At 37.5% G+C, this 18126-nt stretch overlaps 1 non-coding gene across 1 annotated transcript; it reads left to right on the top strand.

Annotated features, from left to right (window-relative positions):
• Positions 1-18054: 18054 nt before the first annotated feature.
• trnaa-ugc (transfer RNA alanine (anticodon UGC)) lies at positions 18055-18126 on the top strand. Its single transcript has one exon. It is a non-coding gene; the product is annotated as a tRNA-Ala (tRNA).

The raw sequence follows: 18126 nt of genomic DNA, 5'->3' as shown, positions 1-18126 counted from the left end.
CTTCCGACATCACTGTCGCATTATTTTGAGGTTCGTAGAAACTCTTACTACATGACTGTCAGCATCACTTTGAGTTTATTCGAAACGTTCACTCCATTACTGTTAGCATCATTTTGAATTCATTAGCAATTCTTACTAAATCACTGTCGCATCATTTTGAGATCTTTACCAATTCTTCTGACATAACCGTCGCATTATTTTGAGGTTTGTAGCAACTCTTACTACATGACTGTCAGCATCACATTGAGGTTGTTCGAAACGTTCACTCCATTACTGTTAGCATCATTTTGAGTTCATTAGCAGTTCTTACTACATCACTGTCGCATCATTTTGAGTTCATTAGCAATTCTTACGACATCACAGTAGCATTAAATTGAGTTCATTAGCAACTCTTACTACATGACTGTCAGCATCACTTTGAAGTTGTTCGAAACACTTACTACATTACTGTAAGCATCACTGAGTTTATTCGCAACTCAAACCACATGACTGTCAGCATCACTTTGAGGTTATTCGAAACTTTCACTCCATTAATGTTAGCATCATTTTGAGTTCATTAGCAATTCTTACTAAATCACTGTCGCATCATTTTGAGATCATTAGCAATTCTTCTGACATCACTGTCGCATTATTTTGAGGTTTGTAGCAACTCTTACTACATGACTGTCAGCATCACTTTGAGGTTGTTCGAAACTCTTACTACATTACTGTAAGCATCACTGAGTTGATTAGCAACTATCAATACATTACTGTTAGCATCGTTTTGAGTTCAATAGCAATTCTTACGACATCACTGTCGCATCATTTTCAGATCATTAGCAATTCTTCCGACATCACTGTCGCATTATTTTGAGGTTCGTAGAAACTCTTACTACATGACTGTCAGCATCACTTTGAGTTTATTCGAAACGTTCACTCCATTACTGTTAGCATCATTTTGAGTTCATTTGCAATTCGTACTAAATCACTGTCGCATCATTTTGAGATCTTTAGCAATTCTTCTGACATAACTGTCGCATTATTTTGAGTTACGTAGCAACTCTTACAACACGACTGTCAGCATCACTTTGAGGTTATTCAAAACTATCACTCCATAACTGTTAGCATCATTTTGAGTTCATTCGTAATTATTACGACATAACTGTCAGCATCATTTTGAATTCATTAGCAATTCTTACTACATCACAGTAGCATTAAATTGAGTTCATTAGCAACTCTTACTACATTACTCTAAGCATCACTGAGTTTATTAGCAACGTTTACTACATGACTGTAAGCATCACTTTGAGGTTTTTCGAAACTCTTACTACATTACTGTAAGCATCACTGAGTTTATTAGCAACTATCACTACATTACTGTTAGCATCATCTTGAGTTCATTAGCAATTCGTACGACATCACTGTCGCATCATTTTGAGATCATTAGCCATTCTTCCGACATCAGTGTCGCAATATTTTATTTGGTTCGTATTAACTCTTACTACATGACTGTCAACATCACTTTGAGGTTATTCGAAACTTTTACTCCATTAATGTTAGCATCATTTTGAGTTCATTAGCAATTCTTACTAAATCACTGTACCATCATTTGGAGATCATTCGCAATTCTTCTGACATCACTGTCGCATTTTTTTGAGGTTCGTAGCAACTCTTACTACATTACTGTCAGCATCACTTTGAGGTTGTTCGAAAACGTTCACTCCATTACTGTTAGCATCATTTTGAGTTCATTAGCAATTCTTACTAAATCACTGTCGCATCATTTTGAGATCTTTAGCAATTCTTCTGACATCACTGTCGCATTATTTTGAGGTTTGTAGCAACTCTTTCTACATGACTGTCAGCATCACTTTGACGTTGTTCGAAACTCTTACTACATTACTGTAAGCATCACTGAGTTGATTAGCAACTATCACTACATTACTGTTAGCATCATTTTGAGTTCAATAGCAATTCTTACGACATCACTGTCAGCATCATTTTTTATTTACTCGCAACTCAAACCACATGACTGTCAGCATCACTTTGAGGTTATTCGAAACTTTCACTCCATTACTGTTAGCATCATTTTGAGTTCATTAGCAATTCTGACTACATCACTGTCGCATCATTTTGAGTTCATTAGCAATTCTTACTAAATCACTGTCGCATCATTTTGTGATCTTTAGCAATTCTTCTGACAACACTGTCGCATTATTTTGAGGTTTTTAGCAACTCTTTCTACATGACTGTCAGCATCACTTTGAAGTTGTTCGAAACTCTTACTACATTACTGTAAGCATCACTGAGTTGATTAGCAACTATCACTACATTACTGTTAGCATCGTTTTGAGTTCAATAGCAATTCTTACGACATCACTGTCAGCATCATTTTTTATTTACTCGCAACTCAAACCGCATGACTGTCAGCATCACTTTGAGGTTATTCGAAACTTTCACTCCATTAATGTTAGCATCATTTTGAGTTTATTAGCAATTCTTACTAAATCACTGTCGCATCATTTTGAGATCTTTAGCAATTCTTCTGACATTACTGTCGCATTATTTTGAGGTTCGAAGCAACTCTTACTACATTACTGTCAGCATCACTTAGTTTATTAGCAATTATCACTACATTACTGTTAGCATCATCTTAAGTTCATTAGCAATTCTTACGACATCACTGTCGCATCATTTTGAGATCATTAGCAATTCTTCCGACATCACTGTTGCAATATTTTGAGGTTCGTATTAACTCTTACTACATGACTGTCAACATCACTTTGAGGTTATTCGAAACTTTCACTCCATTAATGTTAGCATCATTTTGAGTTCATTCGCAATTCTTACTACATCACTGTCACATCATTTTGAGATCATTAGCAATTCTTCTGACATCACTGTCGCATTTTTTTGAGGTTCGTAGCAACTCTTACCACATGACCGTCAGCATCACTTTGAGGTTATTCAAAACTTTCACTCCATTACTGTTAGCATCATTTTCAGTTCATTAGCAATTCTTACTACATCACTGTCGCATCATTTTGAGATCATTAGCAATTCTTCTGACATCACTGTCGCATTATTTTGAGGTTCGTAGTAACTCTTACTACATGACTGTCAGCATCACTTTGAGGTTATTCAAAACTTTCACTCCATTACTGTTAGCATCATTTTGAGTTCATTAGCAATTCTTACGACATCACAGTAGCATTAAATTGAGTTCATTAGCAACTCTTACTACATGACTGTCAGCATCACTTTGAAGTTGTTCGAAACACTTACTACATTACTGTCAACATCACTTTGAGGTTATTCGAAACTCTTCCTACATTACTGTAAGCATCACTGAGGTTATTAGCAACTATCACTACATTACTGTTAGCATCATATTGAGTTCATGAGCAATTCGTACGACATCACTGTCGCATCATTTTGAGATCATTTGCCATTCTTCCGACATCAGTGTCGCAATATTTTGAGGTTCGTATTAACTCTTACTACATGACTGTCAACATCACTTTGAGGTTATTCGAAACTTTTACTCCATTAATGTTAGCATCATTTTGAGTTCATTAGCAATTCTTACTAAATCACTGTACCATCATTTGGAGATCATTCGCAATTCTTCTGACATCACTGTCGCATTTTGTGAGGTTCGTAGCAACTCTTACTACATTACTGTCAGCATCACTTTGAGGTTGTTCGAAAACGTTCACTCCATTACTGTTTGCATCATTTTGAGTTTCTTAGCAATTCTTACTAAATCACTGTCGCATCATTTTGAGATCTTTAGCAATTCATCTGACATCACTGTCGCAATATTTTGAGGTTCGTAGCATCTTTTACTACATTACTGTCGCATTATTTTGAGGTTCGTAGCAACTCTTACTACATGACTGTCAGCATCACTTTGAGGTTATTCAAAACTTTCACTCCATTACTGTTAGCATCATTTTGAGTTCATTCGCAATTCTTACGACATCACAGTAGCATTAAATTGAGTTCATTAGCAACTCTTACTACATGACTGTCAGCATCACTTTGAAGTTGTTCGAAACACTTACTACATTACTGTAAGCATCACTGAGTTTTTTCGCAACTTTTACTACATGACTGTCAGCATCACTTTGAAGTTGTTCGAAACTCTTACTACATTACTGTAAGCATCACTGAGTTTATAAGCAACTATCACTACATTACTGTTAGCATCATCTTGAGTTCATTAGCAATTCTTACGACATCACTGTCGCATCATTTTGAGATCATTAGCAATTCTTCCGACATCACTGTCGCAATATTTTGAGGTTTGTATTAACTCTTACTACATGATTGTCAGCATCACTTTGAGGTTATTCGAAACTTTCACTCCATTAATGTTAGCATCATTTTGAGTTCATTAGCAATTCTTACTAAATCACTGTACCATCATTTGGAGATCATTAGCAATTCTTCTGACATCACTGTCGCATTTTTTTGAGGTTCGTAGGAACTCTTACTACATTACTGTTGCATTATTTAAAGGTTCGTAGCAACTCTTACTACATTACGGTCAGCACCACTTTGAGTTTATTAGCAACTTTCACTCCATTACTGTTAGCATCATTTTGAGTTCATTAGCAATTCTTATTAAATCACTGTCGCATCATTTTGAGATCTTTAGAAATTCTTCTGACATAACTGTCGCATTATTTTGAGGTTCGTAGCAACTCTTACCACATGACTGTCAGCATCACTTTGAGGTTATTCAAAACTTTCACTCCATTACTGTTAGCATCATTTTGAGTTCATTAGCAATTCTTACGACATCACAGTAGCATTAAATTGAGTTCATTAGCAACTCTTACTACATGACTGTCAGCATCACTTTGAGGTTATTCGAAACTCTTACTACATTACTGTATGCATCACTGAGTTTATTAGCAACTATCACTACATTACTGTTAGCATCATCTTGAGTTCATTAGCAATTCGTACGACATCACTGTCGCATCATTTTGAGATCATTAGCCATTCTTCCGACATCAGTGTCGCAATATTTTGAGGTTCGTATTAACTCTTACTACATGACTGTCAACATCACTTTGAGGTTATTCGAAACTTTTACTCCATTAATGTTAGCATCATTTTGAGTTCATTAGCAATTCTTACTAAATCACTGTACCATCATTTGGAGATCATACGCAATTCTTCTGACATCACTGTTGCATTTTTTTGAGGTTCGTAGCAACTCTTACTACATTACTGTCAGCATCACTTTGAGGTTGTTCGAAAACGTTCACTCCATTACTGTTAGCATCATTTTGAGTTCATTAGCAATTCTTACTAAATCACTGTCGCATCATTTTGAGATCTTTAGCAATTCTTCTGACATCACTGTCGCATTATTTTGAGGTTTGTAGCAACTCTTTCTAAATGACTGTCAGCATCACTTTGACGTTGTTCGAAACTCTTACTACATTACTGTAAGCATCACTGAGTTGATTAGCAACTATCACTACATTACTGTTAGCATCGTTTTGAGTTCAATAGCAATTCTTACGACATCACTGTCAGCATCATTTTTTATTTACTCGCAACTCAAACCACATGACTGTCAGCATCACTTTGAGGTTATTCGAAACTTTCACTCCATTACTGTTAGCATCATTTTGAGTTCATTAGCAATTCTGACTACATCACTGTCGCATCATTTTGAGATCATTAGCAATTCTTCCGACATCACTGTCACATTATTTTGAGGTTCGTAGAAACTCTTACTTCATTACTGTCAGCATCACTTAGTTTATTAGCAATTATCACTACATTACTGTTAGCATCATCTTAAGTTCATTAGCAATTCTTACGACATCACTGACGCATCATTTTGAGATCATTAGCAATTCTTCCGACATCACTGTCGCAATATTTTGATGTTCGTATTAACTCTTACTACATGACTGTCAACATCACTTTGAGGTTATTCGAAACTTTCACTCCATTAATGTTAGCGTCATTTTGAGTTCATTCGCAATTCTGACTACATCACTGTCGCATCATTTTGAGATCATTAGCAATTCTTCTGACATTACTGTCGCATTATTTTGAAGTTCGAAGCAACTCTTACTACATGACTGTCAGCATCACTTTGAGGTTGTTCGAAACACTTAGTACATTACTGCAAGCATCACTGAGTTGATTAGCAACTATCACTACATTACTGTTAGCATCATCTTGAGTTCATTAGAAATTCTTCCGACATCACTGTCGCAATATTTTGAGGTTCGTAGCAACTTTTACTACATTACTGTCGCATTATTTTTTAGGTTCGGAGCAATTCTTACGACATGACTGTCAGCATCACTTTGAGGTTATTCGAAACTTTCACTCCATTAATGTCAGCACCATTGTGAGATCATTAGCAATTCTTCTGACATCACTGTCGCATTATTTTGAGGTTTGTAGCAACTCTTACTACATGACTGTCAGCATCACTTTAAGGTTGTTCGAAACTCTTACTACATTACTGTAAGCATCACTGAGTTTATTAGCAACTATCACTACATTACTGTTAGCATCATCTTGAGTTCATTAGCAATTCTTACGACATCACTGTCGCATCATTTTGAGATCATTAGCCATTCTTCCGACATCAGTGTCGCAATATTTTGAGGTTCGTATTAACTCTTACTACATGACTGTCAGCATCACTTTGAGGTTATTCGAAACTTTCACTCCATTAATGTTTGCATCATTTTGAGTTTATTAGCAATTCTTACTAAATCACTGTCGCAATATTTTGAGGTTCGTAGCAACTTTTACTACATTACTGTTGCATTATTTTTTAGGTTCGGAGCAATTCTTACTACATGACTGTCAGCATCACTTTGAGGTTATTCGAAACTTTCACTCCATTAATGTCAGCATCATTTTGAGTTCATTAGCAATTCTTACTAAATTACTGTTGCATCATTTTGAGATCATTAGCAATTCTTCTGACATCACTGTCGCATTATTTTGAGGTTTGTAGCAACTCTTACTACATGACTGTCAGCATCACTTTGAGGTTATTCGAAACTCTTACTACATTACTGTAAGCATCACTGAGTTTATTAGCAACTATCACTACATTACTGTTAGCATCATCTTGAGTTCATTAGCAATTCGTACGACATCACTGTCGCAATATTTTGAGGTTCGTATTAACTCTTACTACATGACTGTCAACATCACTTTGAGGTTATTCGAAACTTTTACTCCATTAATGTTAGCATCATTTTGAGTTCATTCGCAATTCTTACTAAATCACTGTACCATCATTTGGAGATCATTCGCAATTCTTCTGACATCACTGTCGCATTTTTTTGAGGTTCGTAGCAACTCTTACTACATTACTGTCAGCATCACTTTGAGGTTGTTCGAAAACGTTCACTCCATTACTGTTTGCATCACTTTGAGGTTATTCGAAACTTTTACTCCATTAATGTTAGCATCATTTTGAGTTCATTAGCAATTCTTACTAAATCACTGTCGCATCATTTTGAGATCTTTAGCAATTCATCTGACATCACTGTCGCAATATTTTGAGGTTCGTAGCATCTTTTACTACATTACTGTCGCATTATTTTGAGGTTCGTAGCAACTCTTACTACATGACTGTCAGCATCACTTTGAGGTTATTCAAAACTTTCACTCCATTACTGTTAGCATCATTTTGAGTTCATTAGCAATTCTTACGACATCACAGTAGGATTAAATTGAGTTCATTAGCAACTCTTACTACATGACTGTCAGCATCACTTTGAAGTTGTTCGAAACACTTACTACATTACTGTAAGCATCACTGAGTTTATTCGCAACTTTTACTACATGACTGTCAGCATCACTTTGAGGTTGTTCGAAACTCTTACTACATTACTGTAAGCATCACTGAGTTTATTAGCAACTATCACTGCATTACTTTTTGCATCATCTTGAGTTCATTAGAAATTCTTCCGACATCACTGTCGCAATATTTTGAGGTTCGTAGCAACTTTTACTACATTACTGTCGCATTATTTTAAGGTTCATTGCAACACGTACTACATGACTGTCAGCATCACTTTGAGTTTGTTTAAACGTTCACTCCATTACTTTTAGCATCATTTTGAGTTTATTAGCAATTCTTACTAAATCGCTGTCGCATCATTTTGAGATGTGTAGCAATTCTTCTGACATCATTGTCGCATTATTTTGAGGTTCGTAGCAACTCTTCCTACATGACTGTCAGCATCACTTTGAGGTTATTCAAAACTTTCACTCCATAACTGTTAGCATCATTTTGAGTTCATTCGTAATTCTTACGACATCACAGTAGCATTAAATTGAGTTCATTAGCAACTCTAACGACATAACTGTCAGCATCACTTTGAGGTTGTTCGAAACACTTAGTACATTACTGTAAGCATCACTGAGTTGATTAGCAACTATCACTACATTACTGTTAGCATCATTTTGAGTTCATTAGCAATTCTTCCGACATCATTGTCGCAATATCTTGAGGTTCGTAGCAACTCTTACTACTTTAATGTCGCATTATTTTGAGGTTCATTAGCAACTCTTACTGCATGACTGTCAGCATCACTTTGAGGTTATTCGAAACTTTCACTCCATTAATGTTAGCATCATTTTGAGTTCATTCGCAATTCTTACTAAATCACTGTAGCATCATTTTGAGATCATTAACAATTCTTTTGACATCACTGTCGCATTACTTTGAGGTTCGAAGCAACTCTTACTACATGACTGTCGCATCATTTTGAGATCATTAGCAACTCTTCTGACATCACTGTCGCATTATTTTTTAGGTTCGTAGCAACTCTTACGACATGACTGTCAGCATCACTTTGAGGTTATTCGAAACTTTCACTCCATTAATGTTAGCATCATTTTGAGTTCATTCGCAATTCTTACTAAATCACTGTAGCATCATTTTGAGATCAATAGCAATTCTTCTGACATCACTGTCGCATTATTTTGAGGTTCGTAGCAACTCTTACTGCATGACTGTCAGCATCACTTTGAGGTTGTTCGAAACACTTAGTACATTACTGTAAGCATCACTGAGTTGATTAGCAACTATCACTACATTACTGTTAGCATCATTTTGAGTTCATTAGCAATTCTTCCGACATCACTGTCGCAAAATTTTAGGTTCGTAGCAACTTTTACTACATTACTGTCGCATTATTTTGAGGTTCGTAGCAACTCTTACTACATGACTGTCAGCATCACTTTGAGGTTATTCGAAACTTTCACTCCATTACTGTTAGCATCATTTTGAGTTCATGAGCAATTCTTCCGACATCACTGTCGCAATATTTGAGTTTCGTATTAACTCTTACTACATGACTGTCAGCATCACTTTGAGGTTATTCGAAACATTCACTCCATTACTGTTAGCATCATTTTGAGTTTAATAGCAATTCTTACTAAATCACTGTCGCATCATTTTGAGATCTTTAGCAATTCTTCTGACATCACTGTCGCATTATTTTGAGGTTCATAGCAACTCTTACTGCATGACTGTCAGCATCACTTTGAGGTGTTCGAAACACTTAGTACATTACTGTATGCATCACTGAGTTGATTAGCAACTATCACTACATTACGGTTAGCATCATCTTGAGTTCATTAGCAATTCTTCCGACATCACTGTCGCATTATTTTGAGGTTCGTAGCAACTCTTACTACATGACTGTCAGCATCACTTTGAGGTTCTTCGAAACTTTCACTCCATTACTGTTAGCATCATTTTGAGTTCATAAGCAATTCTTACGACATCACTGTCGCATTATTTTGATGTTCGTAGCAATTCTTCTGACATCACTGTCGCATTATTTTTTAGGTTCGTAGCAACTCTTACTACATGACTGTCAGCATCACTTTGAGGTTGTTCGAAACTCTTACTACATTACTGTAAGCATCACTGAGTTGATTAGCAACTATCACTACATTACTGTTAGCATCGTTTTGAGTTCAATAGCAATTCTTACGACATCACTGTCAGCATCATTTTTTATTTCCTCGCAACACAAACCACATGACTTTCAGCATCACTTTGAGGTTACTCGAAACTTTCACTCCATTACTGTTAGCATCATTTTGAGTTCATTAGCAATTCTTACTAAATCACAGTAGCATCATTTTGAGTTCATAAGCAATTCTTACGACATCACTGTCGCATCATTTTGAGATCATTAGCAATTCTTCTGACATCACTGTCGCAATATTTTGGGGTTCGTAGCACCTTTTACTATATTACTGTCGCATAATTTTAAGGTTCGTTGCAACACTTACTACATGACTGTCAGCATCACTTTGAGGTTGTTCGAAACTCTTACTACATTACTGTAAGCATCACTGAGTTGATTAGCAACTTTCACTACATTACTTTTAGCATCGTTTTGAGTTCAATAGCAATTCTTACGACATCACTGTCAGCATCATTTTTTATTTCCTCGCAACACAAACCACATGACTTTCAGCATCACTTTGACGTTATTCGAAACTTTCACTCCATTACTGTTAGCACCCTTTTGAGTTCATTAGCAATTCTTACTACATCACTGTCGCATCATTTTGAGATCATTAGCAATTATTCCGACATCACTGTCGCATTATTATGAGGTTCGTAGCAACACTTACTACATGACTGTAAGCATCACTTTGAGGTTATTCGAAAGTTTCACTCCATTACTGTTAGCATCATTTTGAGTTTATTAGCAATTCTTATTACATCACTGCGCATCATTTTGAGATCATTCGCAATTCTTCCGACATCACTGTCGAAATATTTTGAGGTTCGTAGCAACTCTTACTACATTATTGTTGCATTATTTTAAGGTTCGTAGCAACTCTTACTACATTACTGTCAGCATCACTTTGAGTTTATTAGCAAATATCACTACATTACTGTTAGCATCATTTTGAGTTGTTGAGCAATTCTCACGACATCACTGTAGCATTAAATTAAGTTCATTAGCAACTCTTACTAAATGACTGTCAGCATCACTTTGAGCTTGTTAGAAACTCTTACTACATTACTGTAAGCATCATTGAGTTTCTTAGCAACTATCACTACATTACTGTGAGCATCATCTTGAGTTCATTAGCGATTCTTCCGACATCACTGTCACAATATTTTGAGGTTCGTAGCAACTTTTACTACATTACTGTCGCGTTATTTTGAGGTTCGTAGCAACACTTAGTACATGACTGTCAGCATCACTTTGAGGTTGTTTGAAACACTTACCACATTACTGTAAGCATCACTGAATTTATTAGCAACTATCACTACGTTACTGTTAGCATCTTTTTGAGTTCATTAGCAATTCTTACGACATCACTGTCAGCATCATTTTTAGGTTACTCGCAACTGTAGCCACATGACTGTCAGCATCACTTTGAGGTTATTCGAAACTTTCACAACATCACTTTTGTCATCATTTTGAGTTCATTAGCAATTCTTACGACATAACTGTAGCATTATTTTGAGGTTATTAGGAACTCTTCCTACATTACTGTCAGCATCATTTTTAGGTTACTCACAACTCCAACCACATGACTGTCAACATCACTTTGAGGTTATTCAAAACTTTCACAACATCACTTTTGGCATCATTTTGAGTTCATTAGCAATTCTTACTACATCACTGTCGCATCATTTTGAGATCATTAGCAATTCTTCCGACATCACTGTCGCATTATTTTTAGGTTGGTAGCAACTCTTACTACATTACTGTTGCATTCTTTTAAGGTTCATAGCAACTCTTACCACATGACTGTCATCATCACTTAAAGTTTATTAGCAACTATCACTACATGACAGTCAGCATCATTTTGAGTTTATTAGCAATTCTTACTAAATCACTGTCGCATCATTTTGAGATCATTACCAATTCTTTTGACATCACTTTCGCATTATTTTGATATTCGTAGCAACTCATACTACATTACTGTTGCCTTATTTTAAGGTTCGGAGTAACTCTTACTACATCACTGTAGCATCAATTTGAGATTTTTAGCAACTCTTACTACATTACTGTAGCATCATTTTGAGGTTCGTAGCAACTCTCACTACATTACTGACAGCATCATTTTGAGGTTAGTAGCAACTCTTACTACATCACTGTAGCATCATTTTGAGATTTTTTGCAACTCTTACTACATCACTGTAGCATCATTTTGAGGATAGTAGCAACTCTCACTACATGACTGTCAGCATTATTTTAAGGTTTTAAGCAACTCTCACGACATTAGTGTCAGCATCCTTTTTTAGCATAGTAGCAACTCTCATTACATCACTGTAGCATCATTTCTTAGGTTAGTAGCAACTCTCATTACATCACTTTCGCATCATTTTGAGGTTAGTAGCAACTCTCACTACATCACAGTCAGCATCATTTTGAGCATAGAAGCAACTCTCACTACATCACTGTAGCATCATTTCTTAGCTTCGTAGCAACTCTCATTACATCACTTTAGCATCATTTTCAGGTTCGCAGCAACTCTCACTACATCACTGTCGCATCATTTCTTAGGTTAGTAGTAACTCTCATTACATCACTGTCGCATCATTTTTAATTTCATAGCAACTGTCACAACAAAAATGTAAGCATCATTTTGAGGTTTTTAGCAACTCACTCCATGACTGTAGCATCATTTTGAGGTTAGTAGAAACTCTCATTACATCACTGTCAGCATCATTTTGAGTTCATTAGCAATTCTTACGACATCACCGTAGAATTATTTTGAGTTCATTAGCAATTCTTACGACATCACCGTAGAATTATTTTGAGTTCATTAGCAATTCTTACGACATCACCGTAGCATTATTTTGAGGTGATTAATAACTCTTACTACATTACTGTCAATATCATTTTAAGGTTACTCGCAACTCTAATCACATGACTGTCAGCATCACTTTGAGGTTATTCGAAACTTTCACTACATTACTGTTAGCATCATTTTGAGTTCATTAGCAATTCTTACTCCATCACTGTCGCATCATTTTGAGTTTATTAGCAATTCTTACTCCATCACTGTAGCATCATTTTGAGATCATTTAGCAATTCTTCCGACATCACTGTCGCATTATTTTGAGGTTCGTAGCAACTCTTACTACATTACTGTCAGCATCATTTTTAGCTTACTCACAACTCGAACCACATGACTGTCAACATCACTTTGAGGTTATTCGAAACTTTCACAACATCACTTTTGGCATCATTTTGAGTTCATGAGCAATTCTTCAGACATCACTGTCGCATTATTTTGATATTCGTAGCAACTCTTACTACATTACTGTTGCATTATTTTGAGGTTCGTAGCAACTCTTACTGCATGACTGTCAGCATCATTTTGAGGTTATTCGAAACTTTCACTCCATTACTGTTAGCATCATTTTGAGTTCATTAGCAATTCTTACTCCATCACTGTCGCATCATTTTGAGTTCATTAGCAATTCTTACTCCATCACTGTAGCATCATTTTGAGATCATTACCAATTCTTACTACATCACTGTCGCATCGTTTTGAGATAATTAGCAATTCTTCGGACATCACTGTCGCATTATTTGGAGGTTTGTAGCAACTCTTACTACATTACTATTGCATTGTTTTGAGGTCAGTAGGAACTCTTACTACATGAATGTCAGCATCACTGTGAGGTTGTTCGAAACTCTTACTACATTGCTGTAAGCATCACTGAGTTTATTAGCAACTATCACTACATTACTATTAGCATCTTTTTGAGTTCATTAGCAATTCTTACTACATCACTGTCGCATCATTTTGAGATCATTAGCAATTCTTCCGACATCACTGTCGCATTATTTTTAGGTTGGTAGCAACTCTTACTACATTACTGTTGCATTATTTTAAGGTTCGTAACAACTCTTACTACATTACTGTCAGCATCACTTTGAGTTTGTTCGAAACACTTACTAGATTACTGTCATCATCACTTTAAGTTTATTAGCAACTATCACTACATTACTGTTAGCATCATTTTGAGTTCATTAGCAATTCTTCTGACATCACTGTCACTTTATTTTTAGGTTCGTAGCAGCTCTTACTACATTACTGTAAGCATCACTTTGAGGTTATTCGAAACTTTCACTACATTACAGTTAGCATCATTTTGAGTTCATTTCAATTATTACTACGTCACTGTCGCATCATTTTGAGATCATTAGCAATTCTTCCGACATCACTGTTGCATTATTTGGAGGTTCGTAGCAACTCTTACTACATTACTATTGCATAATTTGGAGGTAAGTATCAACTCTTACTACATTACTGTCAGCATCACTCTGAGTTTATAGCAACTATCATGACATTACTGTTAGCATCATTTTGAGTTTATTAGCAATTCTTCTGACATCACTGTCGCATTATTTTTATATTCGTAGCAACTCTTACTACATTACTGTTGCCTTATTTTAAGGTTCGGAGCAACTCTTAATACATGACTGTCAGCATCACTTTGAGGTTGTTCGAAACACTTACTACATTACTGTAAGGTTACTCGCAACTCTAACCACATTACTGTCAGCATCATTTTGAGATTAGTATCAACTCTCACTACATCACTGTCGCATCATTTTGAGATTTTAAGAAACTCTCACCACATCACTGGAGCATCATTTTGAGGTTCGTAGCAACTCTTACTACATCACTGTAGCATCAATTTGAGATTTTTAGCAACTCTTACTACAGTACTGTAGCATAATTTTGAGGTTCGTAGCAACTCTCACTACATTACTGACAGCATCATTTTCAGGTTAGTAGCAACTCTTACTACATCACTGTAGCATCATTTTGAGATTTTTTGCAACTCTTACTACATCACTGTAGCATCATTGTGAGGATAGTAGCAACTCTCACTACATGACTGTCAGCATTATTTTAAGGTTTTAAGCAACTCTCACTACATTCGTGTCAGCATCCTTTTTTAGCATAGTAGCAACTCTCATTACATCACTGTAGCATCATTTCTTAGGTTAGAAGCAACTCTCATTACATCACTTTAGCATCATTTTGAGGTTAGTAGCAACTCTCACTACATCACAGTCAGCATCATTTTGAGCATAGAAGCAACTCTCACTTCATCACTGTAGCATCATTTCTTAGCTTCGTAGCAACTCTCATTACATCACTTTAGCATCATTTTCAGGTTAGCAGCAACTCTCACTACATCACTGTAGCATCATTTCTTAGGTTAGTAGCAACTCTCACTACATCACTGTCGTATCATTTTTAATTTCATAGCAACTGTCACAACAAAAATGTAAGCATCATTTTGAGGTTTTTAGCAACTCACTACATGACTGTAAAACTGACCGTTACCATTGAGATGGGAACAGAAAACTCAAATGGAAGCTCAAAAGGGGACTTAGCTCCAATGGTAGAGTGCTAGCTTAGCATGTGAGAGGTAGAGGGATCCATGCCCTCCTTCTCAGAATACTTCAGCTTGTTCTGTTGATCAGAGGAGCTGCTGGGTGATGAATGCTGATGTTTGTCCACTGCTGTGATAAAGTGTCCCCTGTTACTGAGATGAGGATGAACACCTGCTCAGGTCAAAGCTGCAATGAAGTCAAGTCATCACCCTGTAAAGCACCAAATAACAACAAAAGTTACACTTTACAAGTAGAACAGGTCCAGTTCAACACTCCCTAAATGAATTTACACCCAACAATTCCCACGGACGCTTATTAAGTTCTATCTTTGATCAAATATAAGAAATGTAAAATAATTCAACATTGATTGCATTTCCCTCCTTTCTTTGGTGCCCTCAGACTTTCTGAGAACTGTAGGGGGAACTGCTCTCTTTTCTGTGTTTGTTCTGCTCAATGGAGGAAGGAACGGAGCTCTAAGTTTTCCAGTTCCTACATCAGTGAATGGACTTTCTGTGCTGCAAGGAGCCAAAGCTACTAAGGAGGATTACAGAGTTTGTCCTTGCAGGAGTCAGTGACTTAATAGAGTCTAACTAAGGGTTGAACCTGAATGAGACAGTCACCCTTCAACATGGGGCCATGGCAGAGTGAACCAAGAACACTACAATGGGGGTGAGAGTGGAGCCATGATGGATTCACAGTTCATCACCTCCACCATCATGTGGACCACCTGATCACCTCTCCCTCAACCTCTAAATAACTCATTCCCTGACCGGGAATCGAACCCAGGCCGCGGCGGTGAGAGCGCCCAAACCCATCCTTGACCCACTCAGACACAGTCACCCATTCAAGCTGGGCCTGGTACCACACTGCTGTACAGACAGAGAGAAAGAAGACACACGGGATCCTTTGAAGAAAATGCATTAAAGACAGGAAGCCCCATCACATTGTCAGTGTTTCAGTGACTGGCATTGTGAAGAGACTGAGACAAAGTCAGTTATGAATGGAGGGCTGAGTTGGAGCAGAGGGGGGCAGGATCCTGGGGGTGCACTGGTTTTAGGAGGCTGAGGTGTCTGGTGGTCTTGGTGGACCCTCTGCATCTCAAGCTGAGACCACAGAGTCCTGTGTTCTTGAGTCATTGTCATTAGTATAGACAATGACTCAAGAACACATTGTCTATAGTATAGACAATGTGTTCTTGAGTCATTGTCTATAGTATAGACACTGAAGTCACTAGTCACTGAAACACTGACAATGTGATGGGGCTTCCTGTCTTTATTACATTTTCTTCAAAGGATCCCGTGTGTCTTCTTTCTCTCTGTCTGTACTTGAGTGTGGTACCAGGCCCAGCTTGAACGGGTGACTGTGTCTGAGTGGGTCGAGGCTGGGCTGCAGGTATTGGGAGGTTAGAACCCATCTGTGAGGCTCCAGGTGGAGCGATCACCTGTGAGGGTCCAGGGACAGCAGGAAGCTGCACAGATGGTAAAGACATGGAGGGGAGACAGGTGGTGCTGGAGCAGTGACAGGAAGTGTCTAGCATTTTGGTTCATCCTGTGAGATGACGTGAGGTTGTGGTTTTGCCTCCAGCCTCACCTCCTCATCAGTGTTCAAAAGGTTCAAAGGTGAAAAAATGGGATTCAACCAAACAGCTGGAATGAAGAGTTGGTAACACTTGCAGAGCTGCAGGGAGCTGGACAGGTCTCACCGTGGGGGGATTTGTCCCACAGATCCTGCTGAAGTGGCTCCTCCTCTTGAGACCTGCAATGCTGGCTGGACCTTTGGAAAAAGAACACAACAAATCTTCATAAACATTTACTTCAGCAGGAACACACAAGAAGGTGGGACTGGTTCCTTTTTCATGTTCACTATTTTGTCGTCTTGGTTCATGTTTTGGTTGTCAAAGTTAATTCTGAATATTTGTGGAAAGTTCGCCTGCCTTTACTTGTACCAATACTTCCTTTAGTAACAAATTAAAAAGCTCAAGCTAAACTTCAGTCAGGACAACCATTCTTTCTCATTCTTCGGCCTCTGTTTTATGTCCATGACCATCCTGTCTGTCACCTTTTGTGATGGAGACATCAGTTGATGACATCAGCAACGGTCCTCAACCTAACTGCCTCTGCCAGAAGTGAGCTGTCATCTGTCTCAGGGGACACAGTCGGGTGGACCGGGGCGGATGAGGGCCTGCTGCTTCCTTGAAATATTTCTAAATATTTCAGTTGCAACTGTATAGTGATGGTGGCTCAGTTTAGAGCTGTCAATCAATGTTAATAATTGATCTTAGCATCTGGAGATTATTTTAGGAACACAAATACTTTTACTTCATTCTGAGGATGAGCAGACGTTCAATATAATTCTCATTTCCTGGTCAAAGACTCCTGCTAGTCAGAGAGGATCTGGGCTGGATTGGAAAGCTTCTGAGAGGAAAACCTTCACTCTGGACTGGACTGAGAACGGAGCAGCCTCAGCTTCCTGGAGCCTGACTTGCCTCTGTGGTCTAAGGTTGTGTGGGCTGACATCACAGTGAAACTACTGAGATCACAGAGCCTTTGAGATCACAGGCTGACTTCCTTTTTATCCCTAAAATTAAGAATAATAATTAAAAAATGTTGTTTCTACATTTGTGTTGGTGCATCAGTTAAACAGTGTCTCTACCAGAGGGGATGTAGCTCAGTGGTAGAGCGCATGCTTTGCATGTGTGAGGCCCCGGGTTCAATCTCCGGCATCTCCA

This window comes from Aulostomus chinensis, chromosome 1 (assembly GCF_037954235.1).
Source record: "Aulostomus chinensis isolate RoL2024-O1b breed Wild chromosome 1, RoL_Achi_v1.0, whole genome shotgun sequence".
NCBI classification, from domain to species: Eukaryota; Metazoa; Chordata; class Actinopteri; order Syngnathiformes; family Aulostomidae; genus Aulostomus; species Aulostomus chinensis.
This window is presented reverse-complemented; position numbering and strand designations above follow the sequence as displayed.